The 23,993-nt window shown below is 38.1% G+C and overlaps 1 protein-coding gene across 1 annotated transcript in view; it reads left to right on the top strand.

Annotated features, from left to right (window-relative positions):
* The first annotated feature begins 3,128 nt into the window (after nucleotides 1-3,128).
* Nucleotides 3,129-23,993, top strand: part of LOC309859427 (uncharacterized protein) — an 867,228-nt gene continuing 846,363 nt past the window's right edge. The window contains exon 1 of the mRNA XM_082720088.1: nucleotides 3,129-3,261. The gene's annotated coding sequence lies outside the window, so the exon portion shown is untranslated. The remainder of the gene's footprint in view (nucleotides 3,262-23,993) is intronic.

Below are 23,993 nucleotides of genomic sequence, written 5' to 3'. Positions count from 1 at the left end.
GCTCAATCCCAGGATCCCCGGATCATGACCAGAGCCAAAGGCAGATGCTTAACCGAGCCACCCATATGTCCCCTCACACAATTTCTTACCCAACTCTATCTAGCAATAAGTTTTCAATTTTAATAATCACGTGCTAAGGTTAGAGGAAAAACTCATATATTAAATAAAGATCAACAAATTGGTTTTTGATGTAGATTAGGTTAGCTCTCTATTTCTACAATTCAGAACTCTATACAGTACTTTTTTCATATACCTCTAGAAAGAAGTAACTAATACAGTTTAAGAAGTGGCTCAGATTTTTCAAAAGTCAAAGGACTTTGTCACCAATGAAATTTCCTGAAAGGCAAATCTGAAGCTATTAAAAGTCAAATCTCCACCTCACATCAGTCAAAATGACTAGTATCAAAAAAAAACCAAGAAATAACAAGTGTTGGTAAAGACATGGAGGAAAGGAAACCCTCATGCACTGTTGGTGGTAATGTAAATTTGTGGGGCCCTTATGGAAAACAGTACGGAAGTTCCTCAAATAACTAAAAATAGAAGTATCATATGATCCGTAACTCCAGTTCTGGGCGTTTGCCTGAGGAAAATGAAAACACCAATTCAAAAAGATATATGTACACCTATGTTTGTTGCAGCATTATTTACAGTATGTAAGCAACTTAAGCATCCATCTATAGATGAATTGATCTAGAAGATGTGGTATGGAATAGAATATGAAATTCACAATGGAATATTACTCAGCCATTAAAAGCATTAAATCTGGCCATTTGTGACAACACAGATAGACAATATTATGCCAAGTGAAGTAAGTCAGACAGAAAGACACCATATAATTTCATTTACAGTGGAATCTAAAAAACAAAACAAGCAAACAACAACAAAAAGAGAAACAGATTTGTACCCCTGGGGATAAAAATATATGTTTATAAAAAATAAAAAGTTAAAAAAAAAAAAAAAGAGAAACAGATTCATAAATACAGAGAACAAACAAGCAGTTGCCAGCAGGGAGGGGGATGGGGGGGATAAGTGAAATAGATGAAGAGGATTAAGAGGCACACACTTCTGATTATAAAATAAGTCACAGAAACATACAACATAGGGAATATAGTCAATAATACTGTAATAACTGTAAAAAAAGTGAAATCTTAAAAACATGCTTTTTTTACATCGCTGCATGGAAGTGTACTGTAAAGTTTTTCTGGCGAGATAAGCACAACACCAGGCAAAGTGAGTGCAAGGCAAGATTTATTAAAAACACTCTCCAGGGAAGTTTCAAGGCTCAGGAGAAGGGGAGCCAGTAAAGTTGCGCTGAGAGGAGGTGGGCATCCTCAGGCAAGGTTCTGTGACTCTGGAAAGCAGAGTGGCGGAAGTCGTGCCCAAGGCAGGGAGGAGGGGACTTTTAAGGGGTCTGGAGGGGAGCTCAGGGGTCTTCTGGCAAGTTTCCCTTATTTGGATATTTTGCCTGCTTGTCAGGGTCGCATTGGTCCATGGGAGCGGGGGCGGGAGGGTCTCAGATTCCTGCTTGGGCCTTTCTTCTCCTGTCCCAGCTCAGGTCTTGTGGCGGGAACTTGCGCCATCTTGGGCCTTTGTTCTCCTGTCCAAGTTCAGGTTTTGTGGCGGGAACTTTTGTCATCTTAAGTAGCCCTTTCTCCCAGCCCAACATGTACAACAATCCAATCTATCACCAATTTCCCATATATTCTCAAATATCTAAATATTTCCAAAGGATGTGGCCCCAGGGGCTCAGGTATACTGATTTTAATTTGAGACGTCAACCAGAAGTCAACCTGTGTTGAAACATTGTTCTCTCCTTCTTGATATAGCAAAGAAGTGAATTCCTCTACCATAATTAGAAGCAGAAAGTTTACATCTTACAGAACACTGAGCAGGAAGTTTTGGCCTTTGAAACATTTCCCTTTGGACCAGAAAGCATGAAACACGGAGGTGGAAGGAGCAGAAGGTTTGAAGATGTGAGTTAGATTGCAAAGGCTAAGAGCTCCTCAGTCCTATGCTCTCCTAGGCATCTGGGTGGAAATGAGCCAATGCTCAAACTCTTTTGTCTTTCCAACAATGAATAGAAAAAAAATTCAATTTCTGAGTGATGTCTCAAATGTCTCTTTCACTCAATTTGCCCCTTCTGGCTCTAAAATGAGTGAAACGCTTCCAGAGCAGGCTTCCCATACGTCAAGCTGAAACTTTGAATCAAAGTTCCTGCCAGTTCTTTCTATGAAATCTTGGAAGTTTTTTGACACTAGTTTTATTATACTGCTCTACTGTGCTCAGTGTGAACAGAGAATCCAGAAGATGAGCAGGGAGCAAATTTAAACCGGGGTTGGAGGATGGGGTTAGGAGACTGCAGGGCTAGAACAGGGTGAGCACCACAGGTGGCTTTAATATCAAACAGCTGCTAGAGATCATAACCCCGCTGCTCGTTCTCTACCCCCCGCCAGAATCCTGTTGTTTCAAAGATTATTGTAACTAAAGAGACTTAGCTGCCATCTAATCTGAATAATGAACTCAAGCTCCAAAACAATCAAGGATTTTTTTCTTTTAACTAAACATACCTGAATGTAGTAGACTGACTTTAATCCCGAAGCCAAAGTCTTAAAATCTCAGGGGCGGAAGAGAAGAGGGTAAAAAAATTACACAAGGCAGCCGGGGACGGGGTAAAAAGAGTGAGGAAAGGTGGGGTACGCAGGGATTCCCAGGACAAGAGTCTTCTCCCATTGGAGCTAACTTTTCAAGCCCGCATATGTCCAAGGCCCTGGCAAACTTATTCCGTGTCCAGGCGTGAAACAGTCCAGCCCGGGGTCCACGCGCGGGCGAGCAGAGTGTCGGCCTGCGTCGGTTCCGCGCGGTCCGCGGTGCCCCGTCCCCCCGCAGACAATGCCGCGCACCCGCGGCTGCTCCGGGATCCGCGCCCGGCGCCGCCCGCCACACCCTGCGTCGCCGCGCGGGGACACACTCTCCGACACCAGGAGCTCCAGCGTGCCCACATAGTCCCGCTCGGTCTTCTGGAGCTCGCTGAGCACGCACACGCGCAAGCGAAGCTGTTTCTCCAGGTCCTTGGCGCTCTGGGCGCGGCCGTCCCAGCGGCTCCGGTCGGTCATGGTGGGCGGCGGGACGGAGGGCTGCTGTGCTGCGCGCTATTCCGCTAGCCGACTGGCGCCCGGCCCCGCGCCGGCCAGAGGGGAAAGTTGCTGCCTCCGAGAAGCCCGAGGGGGTACCGGCGACTTTACAGGCTGGGGAGAGGCTGGGGTGTTGGGAGAGGAAAGGGCGCTCGCTGGAACTCGGGCGCGGAAGGCGCGAGGCAATAAGCAGACAACTCCCGAGAGAAGCGGCCCCGGTCCGGGATCTGCACGCCGAGCCCAGCGGCTCCGGCCTCATGCGGCCGGGGCTGGCGGGGAGGCAGCTCCGACCCACAGCGGTGACTTAAACATTAATCAAATGCTTTGTACACATGTGACTCCGACCCTTTACCCTTCGCCAAATCTCAGGAAAAATGAAACAACCCTGGGGAAGTGTGTTGTATGCCAGCTAACACACACACACACACACACACACACACACACACACACACACGGAGTCAGCACTTCAGTTGGAACTAATTGGAGATTCCCAAACCTAGGAGGATGTACTACTCCAAGACACAGCTCGAGGGTTGCTTCTATGACTCCTGCCTATTGTTTAGCTTTAATGTGTTTTGTACAAATCCTGAAAGCAAAGACACAAGTCCCCATGGTTACATAACTGGATGGGAACAAAACAACCATGGTATTGACCCTCCCATCTTTGGAAAGAAACACATTGGTTTTAGGTTTTGTTTGGGCACAAAATAGGTTTGCTTTTAAAAGACCCCCAACCGAGAATAATTCACCAGGCAGATACCCTCCCGCCTGCGCTTGGAAAGTCAATTAGCATAATAAATGAAGACACTGTGGGAAAGTGACAGCCCTGGCCAAAACAACAGACTCCAGATAGAATGAGCATCCCCATTGCACTGTGCTGTTTTGGAGGGATGCTTTGTTTGCATGCCTATGACTTTTTTCCAATAGCAAGATAATATGTAAATTAAATCACAGGCAAAAATACTGGTGCCAATTTCGTTTCTAAGAGCTGCTATGATTTAACACAGTGTCACTAAATGAGCAGCTTTGTCTAAAGCTGTTATTGAGTGGTTATCAAAAGGTATGTAGATAGACATAAAGGTATATAGATACAGATATATTAAGATTTGAAAAAGAAGAGAAACACAGAGCATGTCCTGATTGGAATATGTATGTTTATTGCCTTTTCTCACTTGGAAACAGAATCAGAAGCTAATGAGCACTGAACATTTAACAATTCCATGCAGAATAATCCATATATATTTTTGTCACTTGCAAATATTTGGACGGTATAGAAGAATGGGCTTTAAAACACATTTTTAAATCCACCTAAGTACTGGGGTGCCTGGGTGGCTCAGTGGGTTAAGCTACTGTCTTTGGCTCGTCATGATCCTGGAGTCCCAGGACTGAATCCCCATCTGGTTCCCTGCTTAGCAGGGATTCTGCTTCTCCCTCTGACCTTCCCCCCAACCCTGCCCCATCTCTCAAATAGATAAATAAATAAATAAATACCTTTATAAGTAAATAAATAAATCTACCTAAATATTTAAGGCTAGAGAAGTTTTAGGAGAGATAGGAAGAAAACATCCATTTTCCAAAAGAAAAAAGTTGGCAAATTGGGGCAAGAGCAATGTGAAATTGTCATTAATGCTAAGGAGAACTTCATTCTCATTAAAAGAAAAATGCAAAATCCATCAAATGGTATAAGCTAAGCTATTCAAACACATTGATCACAGTGAGAAACTCAACAATTTTGAAAGCTCTCAAAAATGAGAATACCAACATTCTTCAAATAACAGACATTCCAAAAAGTAGCAAATCTCCATTTTCCTTTTTTTCTCCCTTGTATGTTTGCTTTCCTCCCCCTGGCTCACAGTTGCAAACAAGGCTGCTGAGGAGGATTTTTACACCAACAGTGAGCAGTTCCTGATGTTGGAACACCTCTGGTCACTGCATTACCAGGTCCAATCACTTAAGCTTGTTAAAAATCAAAGCCATGTTCTCTTGCTGGTTTCAAGATTAGATTCTGTATCAAATTTATGAACAATGGGGAGCAATGTGCAAATTAGAACACACTTTTCAGGACCTCACTTCCTCTTTGAGGGCTGGAAAAATGCCCAATTCTAAAAACCTCTCACTAATCTCACAAAGACTGATTCAGTATATTTGGGCTGGGTTGAGGGGCAAATAAATTATTTCTTTGCAGCAATTTCTTAGAATTATAGATTTGTAAGAGACCATAAAAGTTGTCCAAAGGTCCAGATGGCTTATTTAACTTTTCAGAGTCTTTGTCAAAACAGAAGCTTAGAAGTTACCCTGTGCCCATTCTCTCATGCCAATATGGAATCTCATGAATTCTTTTTTTTTTTTTTTCATGAATTCTTTTGATGCTCAGGTTTGCTCTAAGAAGTAAACAAGTATTTCTGTCCCAAGGTAAGCTACACTAAAACAGAGATTATTCAAACCTGACTGCAGTTTCATAAGGTGGAAAGTCCTATCACCATTTTCTAAGTGTAGGGGAAAACATATGCTTCAACGGAAAACTATGCACAGTTTAAGGCTTCAGAGCACAACCTTCAGGTTTAACTGACTGATTCCATAGATACTCTTTGGCCTTCATTGTCTTTAGGGTATTTTACAACTCTGTATTATAAAACACTGGTAAGAGTGTGGTGTTTAAGATAGGAAGAAATTCTGTCCAGTGGAGGGAAGCCCCACCCCCATACCCCCCCACTCCCAGACAAGAGAGGGACAGGGGTGGGGTAGAGGGGCAGGGGAGGGGTGGGGGGAGGTGGGAGGAAGGCTGTGTTGCATCCATTTGCAGTTACTCAGTATTTCTGATCCCTGTCTCTGCTCTTTGATGTTTGAACTAGTTGTAACATCTTTTTTGTTTCCTCATTTAATTAATGAGAAAATCTTTGACCTATATTCATTTTATATTTCTATGAAAAGCATGGTTTCACTTTAAAAAATTTATTCTGTAACACACAACTATGATTCCAAATTACAGTAACTGAATCAAATCATTTTCCTACTTGTGTTATTTTCTTCAGACTGCAATAGTAGTTAAAAATGGTGTAATTAATTTGTCAAAAAAGCTTTTAATTTCAGTTATGTTCTCATTTACTATGCACTAAACAAAAAGTTTAAAGCTCCACTAAGTAGTTAATGAGAAATTAAAGTCTGAGTGTGTGTGTGTGTATCTGTGTGTGCACGTGCTGGGGGTAAAAAGTAAGAAATCGATTACACACTTGGTAGTAAAAACACTAAAATAGGGGGCACCTGGCTGGCTCAGGTGATTGTCTTCCTTTGGCTCAGGTCATGATCCCAGGTCCTAGCATCGAGCCCTGCATGGGGCTTCCTGCTCAGTGGGGGAGTCTGCTTCTTCCAATCTCTCTGTCTCTCCCCAGTTCCTGCTCTCTCTCTCTCTCCCTCTCTTCCTCTCAAGTAAATAAATAAAATAGTAAAAAAAAATAATAATAAAAACACTAATGTAAGAACATAGGAGTAGGGTGTGAAATTGGCATATTGCAATGATAAAAATTCTAAAACACTCCATCTGAGTTATCAGAAATACAAAGTTAGGTTGAAACAGTCATCACATGGGACATAATATAAAACTCTCTTGGTTATCTTAAAATAACTTATTACCAACTCTAAAAAAATAATTTAACACTCTATCTTCTAACTTTCCTTCAGTTTGTATTGCAAATAGGCTTAATATTTAATTATTTTGACTATCATAAATAAAAAAGTAAAAGAAGTATTGGGTTTCTCCCTTGCTTTGTAGTATTTCATGTGGACTCATTTGACAATCATTTATTACATGTAACACTTCATACTAAATATTATTACACCATCTCTAAGATTAACTTCAGTCTACAAAGGTCCAGCCCTGTCAATACACTGTAAGGTAATGAGAGACTATGATTTCACCACCTGCCTCTGGTACTAACCTAAGAAGAGAATTATGAAGAAAGTATCTAGCAATTCCCACACTATACCTCCTCATCCAAAATAGGGATAAGTCCATCAAACAGGTGGTTATTTTAAGGAATAAAACTATATAGTATATGTACAAAGAGTTATAAAATATATTGTCCATATTTTAATTATTATTATGTCTAAATGAAATATGTCCATTTCAGGAACACATAGATATCTAGAGGAAACTTTTGATCCTGACTGGGGCCTTAATTATTAGGAGTATAATTATTATTACTGCCAGTTATTTTCCATAAATCATTTCATCTAATGGTTATAATAACCCTATGACATAAGCATAATTAAAGCCAATTTATCCAAAACAGAAACTATCAGGACCAGACAGTTTCACTAATGGATTGTACTAAACAGTTAAGAAAAAATTTTACCAATTCTCTACAATCTCTTTCAGAACATAAAAGCAGAGGGAATTTTTCCTGACTCATGCTATGAAGCCAGCCTCTTACCCTTTTTTTTTTTTAAGATTTATTTATTTATTTATTTATTTATTTATTTGACAGAGATCACAAGCAGGCATAGAGGCATGCAGGGGTTGGGGGTGGGGGGGAGCAGGCTCCTCACCAAGCAGGAGCCCGATGTGGGGCTTGATCCCAGGACCCTGGGATCATGACCTGAACCAAAGGCAGAGGCTTTAACCCACTGAGCCACCCAGGCGCTCCCAGCCTCTTACCTTAATACCAAAATTGTACAATAGAAAACTACAGATCTAAGCTCTCATAAACATATATGCAAATCCTTAAAAAACTAGCAAATGAAATATCAAAAAAGTTGAAAACAATTATACACCATGACAAAGTAGAATTTATCCCAGATATGGAAGGCTGGTTGAACATTTGAACATTTGAAAATCAATTTCTTATTTAGTCCACTGATTAAGAAAAATCACATGATCATATCAATAGATGCAGAAAAAGCATTTGACAAAATTCAGTACCCATTCATGATTTTTAAAAACAACTTATAAGTGTTCTGTTGTTCTTTCAGTACAGATCCTTTACCTCTTGGGGTTAAGTTTATTCCCAGGTATCTTATGGTTCTTGGTGCTATAGTAAATGGAATCAATTCTCTCATTTCCCTTTCTGTATTTTCATTCTTAGTGTATGAGAAAGCAACTGATTTCTGTACATTGATTTTGTATCCTGACACATTACTGAATTGCTATATGAGTTCTAGTAGTTTGGGGGTGGAGTCTTTTGGGTTCTCCATATAAAGTATCATGTCATCTGCAAAGAGAGAGAGTTTGACTTCTTCTTTGCCAATTTGAATACCTTTTATTTCTTTTTGTTGTCTGCTGTTGCTAGGACTTCTAGTATTATGTTGAATAACAGTGGCGAGAGTGGACATCCTTGTCGTGTTCCTGATCTCAAAGGGAAGGCTGTCAGCTTTTCCCCATTGAGGATGATATTTGCTGTGGGTTTTTCATAGATAGATTTGATGAAGTTGAGTATATTCCCTCTATCCCTATACTTTGAATCATTTTAATCAGGAACAGATGCTGTGCCTTGTCAAATGCTTTTTCTGCATCAATTGAGAGGACCATGTTGTTCCTCTCTCTTCTGTTATTGATTTGTTCTATCACATTGATTGATTTGCAAATGTTGAACCACCCTTGAATCCCATGGATAAATCCCATCTGATCATGGTGGATAATCTTTTTAATGTACTGATGGGTCCTATTAGCTAGGATCTGTTTGAGAATCTTGGCATCCATATTCATCAGAAAGAGCTACAGAACACTCATGAAAGGAACTGAAGAAGACACAAAAAGATGGAAGAGCATTCCTTGTGCATGGATTGGAAAAATAAACACTGTTCAAATGTCTGTACTCCCTAGAGTCATCTATACTTTCAATGCCAATCCTGATCAAAATTCCACCAGCATTTTTCAAAGAGCTGGAACAAACAATCCTAAATTTTGTATGGAACCAGAAGAGACCCAAATTGCTAAGGAAATGTTGAAAAAGAAAAACGAAACTGGGGGGATCACATTGCCTGGTTTCAAGCTTGACTACAAAGCTGTGATCACCAAGACAGCATGGTATTGGCACAAAAACAGACACAAAGACCAGGGGACTCAAGTAGAGAGCCCAGATATGGACTCTCAACTATATGGCCAAATAATCTTCAACAAAACAGGAAAAAATATACAGTGAAAAAAAGACAATCTCTTCAAAAAATGGTGTTGGGAAAATTGGACAGCTGTGTGTAGAAGAATGAAACTCGACCATTTTCTTACACCACACATAAAGATAAACTCAAAATGGGTAAAGGACTTCAACTTGAGGCAAGAGTCTCAGAATCCTAGAGGAGAACACAGGCAGTAATCTCTTTGACATTGGCCACAGCAACTTCTTTCAAGACCTGTCTCCAAAGGCAAAGGAAACAAAAGCAAAAATGAACTTTTGGGACTTCATCAAGATCAAAAGCTTCTGCACAAGCAAAGGAAACAGTCAGCAAAACAAAGAGGCAAGCCACAGAATGGGAGAAGATATTCGCAAATGACACTACAGACAAAGGGCTGATATCCAAGATCTATAAAGAACTCCTCAAACTCAACACACACAAAACAGATAAGCATGTCAAAAAATGGGCAGAAGACATTAATAGACACTTCTCTAAAGAAGACATACAAATGGCTAACACACACATGAAGAAACATTCATCATCATTAGCCATCAGGGAGATTCAACTCAAAACCACATTGAGATACCACCTTACACCAGTTAGAATGGCCAAAATTAACAAGCCAGTAAGCAACAAACATGTGTTGGAGAGGGTGTGGAGAAAAGGGAGCGCTCTTACACTGTTGGTGGGGAATGCAAGTTGGTACAGCCATTTTGGAAAACAGTGTGGAGATTCCTCAAAAAATTAAACATAGAGCTACCCTATGACCTGCAATTGCACTACTGAGTATTTACCCCCAAAATACAGATGTAGTAATGAAAAGAAGAGCCATCTCTACCCCAATATTCATAGCAGCAATAGCCATAGTGGCCAAACTGTGGAAAACCAGTAAATGGATAAAGAAGATATGGTCCATATATACAATGGAGTATTATGCCTCCATCAGAAAGGATGAAGACCCAATTTTTATATCAACGTGGATGGGACTAGAAGAGATTATTCTGAGTGAAATAGGTCAAGCAGAGAGAGTCAAGTATCATATGGTTTCACTTACTTGTGGACCATAAGGAATAACACGGAGAATGTGTAGGAGATGTGAGTTGGGGGGAAATCAGAGGGGGAGATAAACCATGAGAGACTGTGGACCCTGAGAAGCAAACTGAGGGTTTTGGAGGGGAGGGGCTTGGGGAGTTGGGTGAACCTGGTGGTGGGTATTATGGAAGGCGCATATTGCATGGAGCACTGGGTGTGGTGCATGAACAATGAATTTTGAAACACTGAAAATAAAATAATATAAGATAAAACTTAAAGAAAAAGAGTTGGATGCTTACATGACTGAAAAAAATTTAAAAAACAAAAAACCCTGAAAACCTCTCAGTAAATTAGGAATAAAGAGGAGCCTTCTTAACTTGACAAAGACTATCTACAAAAAAACCTATAGCTAACATTATACTTAATGGTGAGAAATTAGATTTCCAATTAATATCAGGTACAAAGCAAGGATGTCCCTTCTTATCACTGTTTTTCAACATCAGACTAGAAATTCTTGCTAAAATAATTAGGCAGGAAAATGAAATAAAACATACATAGATTGGGAAGGAAGACATAAAACTATTGTTGTCATAAATGACATGATTGTCTATGTTGAAAATATAGAAGAATAGATGAAAATTTCCTGGAACTAATAAGCTATTAAAGCCATGATGTAGGATACCAGGTTATTATACAAAGCTCAACTGAATTCCTATATACCAAAAATGAACATGTAGAATTTGAAATTAAAAACACCATGAATATTGACTCTTGAGAAAATGAAATACTTTAGTACAAAGCTAACAAAATATGTACAATGTCTGTATAGGGAAATGATAAAACTCTGATTACAGCAATAAATGAAAAGCTAAATAAATGCAGAGATATTTCATGTTCATAAATAGAAACACTCAACTTTGTCAAAATGCTTGTTCTACCCAACTTGATCTGCAGATTCAATGCAATCTCATTCTAAATCCTACCAAGTTACTTTATGGACATCAACAAACTGATGATCTAAAGTTTATATGGAGAGGCAAAAGATCCAGAATAGCCAACAGAAATATTGAAGGAAATAGAAATATATTTGGAGGACTGATGCTACCCAACTTCAATAGATACTCTGAAGCTTTGATAAGACACTCTGGTATTAATGAAGCAATAAGCAAATAGATCAATGGCAGAGAATAGAGAGCCCAGAAATACACCAATATAAAATATATGAAGCTTGTCTTTGTACAAAGGAGCAAAGGCAGTACAATGGAGAAAGTTTCTTTAGCAAATGAAGCTGGAACAACTGAACATCCACATGCAAAGACTTAGACACAAACCTTTATACCCTTCACAAACTTATCTCAAAATGGATCATAGACCTAACCATAAAATGAAAAATTATGAAGTTTTTAGAAGACAATGTAGAAGAAAACCTAGATGACCTTAGTGTGTTTTCAGATATAGCAGCGAAGACATGATCTATGAAAGAAATAATTGTTAAGCTGGACTTCATTAAAATCAAAAGCTTCTGCTCTATCAAAGACAATTTCAAGAGAATTAGAAGACAGTTACCTACCGCAGGGAAGTTTTTGCAAAAGACACATGTGATAAAGGATTGTTATATAAAGTAGGGAAAGAACCCTTAAAATTCAATAAGAAAAGAACAAACTACCTAATTTAAAAATGGGCCAAAGTCCTTAAAAGAAACTTCACCAAAGATGATATGCAGATGATAAATAAGTTTATGAAAAGATGCTCCACATCATACATCATCAGGGAAACGCAAATTAAAACAACAATGAGATATCAATCTATACTCATTAAAATGGCCCAAATCCAGAACACTGACAACACCAAAGGCTGACAAAGAGATGTAACAGGAGCTCTCTTACATTGTTGTTGGGAGTGCAGAATGGCACTTTGGTAGAGAGTTTGGCAACATCTCACAACACTAAACATATTTTTACCATATGATCAGTGATCACATTCCTTGGTATTTATCCAAAGGAATTGAAAACACACGCACAAATGTACAATGCCTGATTCTAGCAGCTTTGTTCATAATTGGCAAAACTGAGAAACAACCCAGCTGACCTTCAGTAGGTGAATGGATAAATAGTGATATATCTGTGAAATATTAACAGTGAAATATTATTCAGCACTAAAAAGAAATAGGTATCAAGTCATAAAAAAACATGGTAGAACTTTAAATGCATATTACTAAGTGAAAGAAGCCAATCTAAAAAGGTTTCACGCATACTGTTTGATTTCAACTACATGATGTTCTAGAAAAGACAAAACAATAGAGAAAATAAAAGAATCAATGGTTGCCAGGAGTAGAGGCAGAAGAGAGACAAGGAATGAATAGGCAAAGCACAAAGGATTTTTAGGGCAGAGAAAATACTCTGTATGATATTGTAATGATGGATATATGTAATCATATTATATATGTAATATACTTGACCATATTCACAGAATGTATAACATCAGGAAGAAACCTTAAAGTAAACTATGAGCTTTGGGTGATTATGGTATGTCAATGTAGGTTCATCCTTGGTAAAATGTACCATTCTGATGAATGTTGTTAATAATGGGGGACACTAGGCTTGTGTACGGGGAGGAGGTTTATGGGAAATCTCCATACCTTCCCTTGTTTTGTTGTAAATGTAAAACAGTTCTGAAAACTGTTCTTAAACTAATTTATAGGTGATAAAATGAGAATCAGGAAAGTTAAATCATCTCCTAGTAAATATTATAGGTAATGGGTGGCTGAGTCAGCATTTGAACCTAGGTTGCCTTAGTGCCAATGTACACACCTTTCTGCTATCCTACATAATTGCTGGTTATAATGAGAAATTTTAAACTGGTTAATTGAAGAAGTCAATATTCCTTGAAGAAATTGCCCACCAAGGATCAAATGAGATACATAGTTAGCATGTCATAAAACTAGGACTTTCAGTCTGATTGATTTAGCAACAAATATTTCCCACAGAGAAGGATTCTTTCACTCTGCTGGCATTTCTCAATATGCAAATACATAGAATTTTAAACAAAGTTCTAGTTAGGTAAGGTTTTCTGAATTAATTGAAGTAACCATGCCACTTAGTCCATTCAGTTACAAAATATTACATTGCACTAAAAAAGTTTTAAGGTATTTTCTACAGTAAATGTTTTAAATAGTTTTTCCAACAGAGAGCTAATCTTGATTAAGTTATGTCTGAAAAAAACTAAGATAATTGTCAAGTATCCTGGCTATAAAAATAAGTCATATTATCAAAAGCTTAGAAATATGTGCTCTCCTTGGGAGGAAATTAGCAATGATCCAATGTAAGAAATAGTCTTTTGAAACTAAAATAAGGATTTTAAAAACAAAGATCCTCTGAGTGCTATCACACTAAGACCCGAGGAAGGACAAAATTATGGATCTATCAAAATTCTCCAAAGAGCTCATGATCTGTTGAAGAAGTCCCCATGTTGATTATTTGTCAATGTGGGGATTGCAAAATGTCAGCTACTGTACATACCCGTTCCTGTGGATGTTTCCCTGACTTGAGAGAGAAAGGTTCTCCAGAAATAGGGATCACCAGAATCTTCCTTTTATTCACTGGCATTTAAATTAATCTTTTGAGAAAAGATGGGAAGTAAAACCTTTGCCAGTATATTAATGCATGAGGAAGAATGTAGGATTAGGTGAGGAAGAAGTGGGGTGACTGGGTGGCTTAATGGGTTGAGTGTTAGACTTTAGCTCAGGTCATGATCTCAGGGTCCTGGGATTGAGCCCCGCATCAGACTCCCTGCTTAGTAGAGAGCCTGCTCCTCTGTCTCTCCCTGCCCCTGCCCCCACTGGTGTGCAATCTCTTTCTCTCTCAAATAAATAAATAAAGATCTTTAAAAACTTTTTTAAAAAGGAGAGGAAGAAATTGGACCAAGCCCTGGGCAGCTGCCAAGACTAGTTTAAATTAAATAAATAAATAAATAAATAAATAAGAAAAATCCAGAGAAGGAGGCTGAGAAGTAATGGCCAGAGAAGTAGAAAATCAGAGGAGTAGGTAGTGATAGAAGCCCCAGGTGCCATGTTTTACAGAAGAAAACATAGTAAACTTTGTCAAATAAGGAGAAGCCAGGTGGAATGAAAGCAGCAGAACACGAGTTTATCTTAATAGAAAATGTCTCTGGATATTTTAAAGTCATTTTGGTTGGAATAATGGGGAATGGAAGCCAGATGGAGAGTGTGGAGGGACAAGGGGATGTGATAAAGCAGAGGCAGTGAACATAGAGAACATTTTTGATAAGTTTGGCTGTAAAAGGAGGAAAAGCCTGCTAAAATGGTTGTGGGAATAGAAGGCAGATTTGAATTTTTTTTTTTTTTAAGATAGGAAAGGTTAGGACATATTTAAATGCTGATGGGATAGGTCAAACCAGAATAGGTAGCATGAGGAACTAATCAGTAGGATAGATTCATTTTTAGAAAGTAAGACAGGATATCAGGTACACCTGGTAACACCTTGAAGAAAGAAACGCACCTGGGAACAAGGAGAAGAGGACGAGTGAAGAGGCAAGCAATTCTACCAGTCATGTCGGAAAATGAGGATATTTCTTCTGGTGGCTTCAATTTTTTTAAGGAAAACAGAGAGTAAGGGTATTGTTGACAATGCAAGAACTAGAAAAGTAGCAGTATTCTTTTTCCTGATCCTTTCTCATCGATTACCCCCATGATGAGCAGACTCTAATAATTAGCTAACAACATAACCTGTTGATGGTCTGATGGGATTTTTGTGTCCTGATTTGCAAATGAAATAGGAGGTTATAAATTACACTTGACATCACACTCTAGGAATGGATTCAGTGTATTTAACTTTCAAAAAGGTATCTTCCAAATAAATTGTGGGTTAGAAGAGAAGATGTCTTTTATCATAGGCATGTTCTGGTAAGTGCAGTAAGTATCTACTTGTTAAAAGAATGTGCCCTGATATTGGAGATAAAGGAAAATAAATGTCTTCTTGTAGCCTTAAAAATCAGCTAATTATAACAGAGATGAGTTACATTACGGAGACGGATTTAATAAGAAGCACAGGGAAGCAATGTTAACTATGGAAAATTTTTGAACTAACACAGAGGAGCCTTTTAAATTAATCTGTGAGGGTCAGCAAAAAGAAAATTAGTCTGTTTAGAAAAAAATGATAGTGAACAACAAGTAGGAAAAGGAAATGGAAGATCTGTTAAGCTCTTCTGCTTCTGTTATGAGAGCAAGATGCCAAGAGGCAAAATTTCTAGCTACAAAGATAAGAATCTGGATAATGGACAGGTAAGGGGAAAAAAAATTCTATCTATCCATCTGTGGAGATGGGGAAAGGGACAGATAGCAGAACAAATCTGGCACATATGTGCAACATAGTAACAGGGTTTTTAAAGTAATACTAAGCATCACAAAATAAGGGAAACAATGAACAACTGTGGCCTCCTTTCTTAAAGCATGGGAAACACACACACACACACACACACACACACACCATACCATTCATGAGATGTAATTAACTTCACATAGGGTTTTCTGAAAGTAACTAAATGAAAACCGAGCTGTGGCTTGCACTGAAAATGCATTAGGTCAAAATAACATGAGAGGAAATCAGCCATTATAGAGAAGAAAGTCACATTTAAGACTTTATCATGTCAGTGAGGCATTACTAGGAATATCATCTACGTATCAGCGGGAGTCTTCTACTCTTGAGATCTAAACAAGTCTAGACTTGAACTCTCATTTTGCACAGTGCGGAAATCAAAAGTCTTCCCATTCCTGGAGGTCAAATCTGTTTCTGGATCTGCTGTCTCTAACATCAGGTTGACTGGGGCATAAAAATCATCTCTATCATCAAGCCAATTGGTCCATCCATTTGTGAGTGTTCACTTTAAGACAGTATGGCATGGGCAAGCCAAGGAATGTCTTTAGTGTAGAAATGCAGATAGTTTATGTTGAGTCTTCAATATATGTTTTCATAGAAAATCCTTCAGGCACCTTAATTTTTCCACTGGCTGTTTTACTTCCTATTCTGCAGCACATATCACAATTTCCTCTTTCTACTCTCTGTTCTCCTCCCTCCCTTCTTTGCTTCCCTATCTTCCCCACCTCTTCTCTCAGAAACAAAAGAAATTCCTCTATAATTCTCCTAAGAGCAATTTGACCTGACTCTTCTGTGGCTTTCATTTTGCTGACCACCACACACCACAGGGCCCCACCTTCTACCCAGTGTCTAATCAAGTCACTTCCTCAAAGGTAGTTTCCTCCCCAAATGGCATACTGGTGCCAATTGTTAAGAAAATAAGCCCAATACATAAATTCTACTAGGACTTCAAAAGTGTGCCTTTGTCACAAAGGAAAACAACCAATTGCTTGAAAATCCCATGTCATATAAGGTGTAATATCCATGTAACCTGTAATTATGGAGACTGAAGGCAGTTGTGGAATAGGTAGTTCCTATGAGGGAATTTTTCCACCTTAGGAAATTCTTGGTGGCATTGGCAATCGCATATTAGAAAGCTTTCAAAAATAAGACTCAAGAGAGGATTGTATTTCCCGATGGGGATAATTTCCACTGGATAGCTGGAGCTTACACTTTCATTAGCATAGAGTCCCCCTCTGTCTGCCTCAGTAGAGATACAGGAACAAACAACAGCTGGCCAAGGCCCCGCCATACAAAGGGCTATATCAGGACCAGGCTGATTGCCCATTCTATCGCCAGTCATGAGTTCTTCATGCCTTTTAATCCTGCTTACCTCAGGTTTCACAGCAATCAAGACTCCTCACACACATACACACACACACACACACACAGACTCCTGACACATTCCACGTCCTTTCTTTCCTTACTGACACAATAAAGTTTGATGTTTTAGTTTCAGTGCAAAGGTTAGAAAAGATTGATATTACAGCTCATGTAGGCAGGAATTTCCTCTTACTCATGAGAGAGTCAGCCTTTTTGTTCTGTTTAGGCCTTCAACTAATTTGATAAGGTCCACCCACATTAAGAATGGCAGTGTCTTTACTCAGTCTACCTAATCAGATGTTAATCTCATCAAAAAACACCCTCACAAAGTCAGAATAGTATTTGACCAGGTATCTGAGCACGTCATTACCTAGTCAAATTGATATGTAAAATTAACCATCATAATTAGTTAATCAAGAAATGTCAGTCATATTAGACAGTCATAAAAGAGATACATATTAAATTGGAACTTTGAATTTTATATCAAACATATAAATACATATTTACTTACCTTCCTTTTATAATAGACCCAAAGCTTTTTTTTTTTTTTTTTTTTTTTTAATATGAATCTGGTGACTGGAGTTCCAGATAGTCTTTTTCAAAAAACTATACTCATAATTCATCTACATTTTCATATATATCTACATAATTCATCTACATTTCCTAGTGTGTTTCAAGTGAGAAAAAGATCTTAAAGCTAAAAGCAAAATTTTCTAGGCCTTAAAAGGTTTTTTTCCCCCCAATTCTTTATAATTATTTGATTTGATCTCATTTTAAAAATCAGTTAGTTTTCTGAAGTATTTAATTTAGTTTTCATAGCAGCAACATTTTTCTTTTACAACCTGTCATCTTGGGTAATATGTAGTTGTCAAGTTGTATTAACATGTAGTTGTTATAGTATTACAATGACAAGGTTTCAAATCAAACACAATCTAGTCTAGGGAAGCATACAACACAGGTATAAGGATAGAATGGAGGCTAGTATGGCAGTGCTGAGGGTCAGTTTGCTGTGGGAATCAGCCAGTATGATTCACAGAGAGAGGGTAGAGAGTCTGTTAACCTTGAAAGTCCCCTCAGTGGAAGCCTTAGTTATTTGCTACCCATATCATCAGGCTAAAATGACATTAAACATTAACATCTGTTTGCATCAGATTTGAGAGTTCCCAAAGGACATAGGTCACCAGAAAAATAAAATAAACAAGAGGAAGAGAATCTATTTCCAGGATTTTCTAGGAACTTTCTTGACTCCTTTGGCTTATTCATCAGTTCCTATTTTCATAATTGCTTTCAAATATGTAATTTAAAAATGATAATTCTTACTCAAGTCTCTCTGAGTTATTGTCTTTGGTATCTCAAGAGTAAAATCATATGCTGTTTTATTGAAATGCCTACTTTTATTATAACAACTACTTTTTTAGAACAAATAAAATTCTGCTCTATTTCATCCAGATGATAAAATAATCAGTGCTGCACAGTGAAGACAATTCAGAAATCAGTACTTTGATGCATAATGCCATGTAAAAGCAAGTCCCATTTTTACTTTTTATGTAGAGATAAAACACAGCTCAACATTTTCATACAACAAGTTGATATATAAAGTAATACTATTACTTTTGCTAATTACCTTGATATATTTGTGAATCTAAGTAACAAAAGTCTTAAAAAGTTAAGCTTTGGGAAATGATAAAAGAAAAAGACTAATTTTTAATAATTTTTTTCTGAATACCTGAAAAGATAGTGCTCTGTTATACAAAGCCATCAGGGACTGTGTTAAACACTCTAGTGACCAGTTAGTAACATTTATACTAAGTAATTTGTCACATTTTCTTTTAATAGTATACCTTATTAGAGACAAAAATATGTGCTATTTATGGGAGGCCTCCAGGGTCAGAAGGCCTCAGTTTGAATCTCAGCTCTACGTCTTCCTATTTAGCTGAACTTGGGTGATTATTTAAGTCCCTAAAATGTTAGTGTTGCCAAATGCTGGATCCTTAAAAATTCCACCAAAATAACCTGTTGAAAAGGTAAATCTGAATCTATTGCTCAGTAAGGGAGAACACAGATTTGACCACGAATTAGTAGCATCTTGGAAGGAAGAGAGAAAAGTTGTGATATGAAGTTTTGTTATTTGGTTTAAGGCAAGTCTTTCAAGGCAAGGGATGGCTTTTAATTAGGATGGGATAAAGATCACAGCAGAATGCTTTAGGATTTGTGGGTACAGCAAAATGAGGGCTTTGAGGTAAAGGTATGGAAAAATCAAAAAGCAAAGAATTATTTGATGCTATCTATTGAAAAGCCAAACAGTCTTATGTTCATTAAAAATGGATTTTTTAGGAAGTTCCTGAAAGGAACATTGAAGCTATTTTTAACTTTTATCTCTATGGACAAAAATTTCCTGCAATAGTTAAGACATTGTGATAAAGACAGTGGCAGAGTAAAATCACGATAATAGTCAAGTATGTTTGTGACGTGGAGCGAGTAGATGGTTTTGATTCTTAGTTTCCATTTGCAAAATGGGAATAATAATAGCATATTTATGGATGATTTGCCAAGTAAGTATTAACAGATCTTCTAGAAGGAAACTATGAAGTGGAGGGAGAAAGGTTCACAGTTGGTCAAATGTGGATTTACTTCTAAATTACAACTTTGTGGTAAGTATGATTCTGTTTTGGTTGTCTTCAGACTGATGCTTCTAACAGGGGTATTGTGAGAATTATATTAAATAATGAATGAGAGTCCCAAAAATCAAATATGCAAGTTGACTCAGTGAAAAGCAGCAGAAGTGACTTAAATTTTCAAGTGTCAAATGGAGAAATACCTCATACGCAACCTCAGGCTTCAGCCATACCTCTCCAGGCAAATTCTGCTTCCCTGCAGTATCTTCTCCTTTGGCTTTCCAGCAACCAGAAAAAGAATTTAACAATCATGGCTCTAGTTCTCCAGGTACCAAAAGAAACCATGGCTCTCGTTCTCCAGGTACCAAAGAAACAATAGCTCATACCAACCACCTCACCAGCCGGGCCCTCCCATGGCTCAGAGTACACAGTCCCAGCAAATCTTCCCAATAATATCAACAGCCCTACTTCAACCAGATCTGCAGGAACAACCACAGTGAGAAGTGGCTTGCTGAGACCTACTTCCCCTTCTCCTGGGGGGTATACCAATGCCTCACAGTAAACTTGCACAACCTATTCGTGGACCCTTGCCAGCTCCTAAAACCTGTGGTGGCCTGAAAGAGGACAGTTGGAAGGATGGCTGTTATTGACAAGCAGAGACAAGAATGCAGAGGTCCACAGCTTCATGGATACCCCTTCACTAAACTAAAAGACAACTTTTATATGCATACTGTTCAGATAAGGCTTGGAATTTATAAAATCCCAGCCCTCTCTGTCATAAGTAGCACAAACTGACAGAGATGATCAAAAGGCAGGGGTGTTTTGGTTTTTGTTTGTTTGGTTTTTGTTTATTAAATTTTGGTGGGTTTTTTTAAGTTGTTTTTTGTTTTGTTTTTCAGATTTTATTTATTTATCTGTCAGAAAGAGAAAGCACAAGCAGGGGGAGTGGCAGGCAGAGGGAGAAACAGGCTTCAGGGAGCCTGATGCAGGACTGGATCCCAAGACCCTGGGATCATGACCTGAGCCAAAGGCAGATGCTAACAGATGCCATCCAGGCATCCCAAGAAACATTTTAAATGACATTTGACATCAGATGTATTTGGTTGCAGTGACTGTGCAGTCACTGTTACAGGAACACTTTTAGTTTTGTTTAATAAAAACTAAGCTAATTTTTAAATATTTGACAGAGGCCAATATCTGGACAAAAACAGAAAGATGGCAAATAAAAATGTTCATTAATAAATAAGAAAATACCTTTGTGCAGAAGCAAATGGTGACTTCAAGTTATCCAAACTTCACACTCAACCTATTTTGGTGTATAAATAGTGTTAGTAAATATTTGTGTTAATGAGAAAAAATAATATATAAGAAAATAATACATGGAAGATATATGTTTCAGGCAGGAAGCCATTCCAATGGTGAAATCAAAGAGGGTTTGATGTAGGGACTAATTGTCAAGGATGATAAGGAACCAACAGAGGATGTTGAGGAGACAACAGGAAGTCCCAAAGGAGAGCTCTACTGGAGCATGGTAAGGGCTGTATCCCTTGGAGAGAAGCCACCCGACAAGCGCTGAGGTAATCTGTAAAGGAACACAGTTGCTCCTGAACCAGGCAGAGAGAAGCAGGAATAAATCCCTGACCTCTTCCTCCTCTCACTCCAATCTCCTGCATTGCATTTGTCAAACCCAACTAAATGACAGAGGGCAGATGAGTCTGGACAGTGCAGATTTCCAGGTTAGCTTCTTGGGCATGGAGTAGGATGGGGAAGAACAAAAGCTATGTCACAAGAGGCCCACATACAGTATGGCCCCCACACACCAGCCTCAGTGGGGACCTTACAAAGTCTGAGTTCCCCCACTGTGACCCATTTAGGAATGATGATAATGTTGACATAGAGATATATGTCAGTATAGTACTAAAGAAACCTCTGTATGTCTATTTTGAGGGAAATAAGTTTAAGCACTAACCACGTACAATCCTTGGCTAATGTAAGAATGCTTACCAAATGGCCCTGCTCACTCTATAATGGGATTGATACTCTATCTACCTGTGAGCAAATCAGGGTGTTTAAGAGTATACAGTGTCCATTTGGATGAGAAACAAAATGTCCTTTCAGTTTCAGAATCCCACTTAAAAAACCTTTTGGGTTTTTTTTTTTTTCTTTTTAAACTTCAGACAAAAAAGAATTGGTTGAACACAAATGAACTCACATTATGGAATAAACATACCAAAATATACAAGTCCTATATGAGTGGGTTTGATGGCAATGATGATATAACAAAAACATTATCGTAGGGCACACTGAAGAGCCTGGTCCGAAGCTTTTAGAATGATTTTCAGGAACTCCTTTGTGTCTTGATTTAGTGTTATTCTCGATCTCACTTAATTAGAATCTTGACCTGTTTCATATGGAGTGACCATTTACATGTACCAATGCTGATGGTTGATTGCAGACCCCTCTCAGACACACAAAGTTCATTAAACTTACTTCTCTCTTTTTTTTTTCTTAAGATTTTATTTATTTATTTGAGAGAGAGAGAGAATGAGAGTGAGAGAACATAAGCAGGGGGAGCAGCAGAGGGAGAGAAAGAAGCAGACTTCCCACTGTGCAGGGAACCTGACATAGGATTTTATCTCAGGACCCTGAGATCATGACCTGAGCTAAGATAGCGACTTAACTGACTGAGCCTGCCAGGTGCCCCTAGCCTCATTTCTCTTGCCATATACACTCCTTTTGAATATTCTTGTATGTCCATGAATATCCTCTGAAAATGCTTATTTCTGCTGTATAGGAAGGTATGAGACTATGCCTTACTCCCCACCATTGCCTCCTGACAACAGTTTTAAGCAAGAAAAAGAGTATCTTCTAGAATGAGTCTATTCACTTGGTATTCAAAGTCAGTTCCTTTTGTGGTTGGTTGTTTCTCATTGCAAATATCTCCACACTGTTGGATCTGAGCTTGACCTACTTTCCTGAATGCGACTTTAACAATTGAAAGCTCCTTTGGATCAGCATTTCTGAACCTTGTTCTAGTTTTATGCAGAAAATGTTGAGGGGCACTTGGCTTGCTTAGTCTGCAGAGCATGTTACTCTTGATCTCAGGGTCATGAGTTCAAGCCCCATGTTGGGCATGGAGTCTACTTAAAATAAAAATTAAGTAGACTCCATGCCTATATTCCTAATATATATATATATATATTATATGAGTGGGTTTGATGGCAATGATGATATATATATATATATATATATATATATATATATATATTAGGAATATAGATAGAGATAGAAAGATACATAGGTAGGTAGATAAAGAAGATGTTGAAAGGAGAATAGATCATGGAAAGATCCTTAAGAATTGCCACCTGTTTAGAAAAATTACTTATCTATGTTCTGGGCATTTTATATTCTAGTGCTTCTCTGTGATACCATTCCCATTACTTTATCATCATAACTTATCTTTCAATCAAGTAAGTTTTTGAGAAATGACAGTGTATACTTTCCAGGGGAAATTTTTAAAGGGGATAACTGTAGTTTTGGTGTATAAACTCAGATATGCTTGTTTTTTTTAATGTGGTCCTATTTCTTTATAATTTACATAAACTTTAACATTCTGCACATTCTTATGTACATATCTATCCATCTTCTCTAAAAATTTGCAAGTTCCTTCAAGGCTGAGACTATAACTTACTCAGCTTTTTTATTCCATCAATGTATTCCTTTGCTTAATGATTTTACTTCATTTGTGAAGTGCTGCCACCATGTGAAGAGCCATTAAATGAAAAAGAAATCCATTAAATTTATCTTTTTTAATTTTCAAAGAATGCAGTTTGAATATCTCATATACTAAATAACCATTTTAATGTGTAAATAAGTATGATTTATTATTATTATTATTATTTAAGATTTATGTACTTATTTTAGGGGAGAGGATCAGAGGGAGAGTATCCTCAAGCAGACTCCACACTGGTCACAGAGCCCCATGTGGGGCTTGATCCCATGACCTGTGAGATCATGACCCATGAGATCATGACCTGAGTGGAAACCAAGAGTCAGATGCTTAACTGACTGAGCCACCCAGATGCTCCAGGAGCGATTCATTAGTAACACATTTACCAGTAAATAAATAAATGCTGTGAAAGTGCCTGAAACTATTTACTCATGACATTTTTTTAATTAATTATTTTAAAACCCCACAGCACTCTCAGCACCAGTTTTATTAACCTTCTTTTTGATGAAGAAAGGAAGGCTCAGAGAAGTGAAGCAACTTGATCATTCAATTAAAAATCTATTAAATTTAACAAGGAAATTTATGATGTTTTATATCAATACCAAAGGAAAGATACTCAAAC

The sequence above is a fragment of the Mustela nivalis genome (assembly GCF_964662115.1).
Source record: "Mustela nivalis genome assembly, chromosome: 2".
NCBI lineage: Eukaryota > Metazoa > Chordata > Mammalia > Carnivora > Mustelidae > Mustela > Mustela nivalis.
The sequence above is the reverse complement of the archived record's forward strand: the minus strand, read 5'-3'. Positions and strand labels throughout refer to the sequence as shown.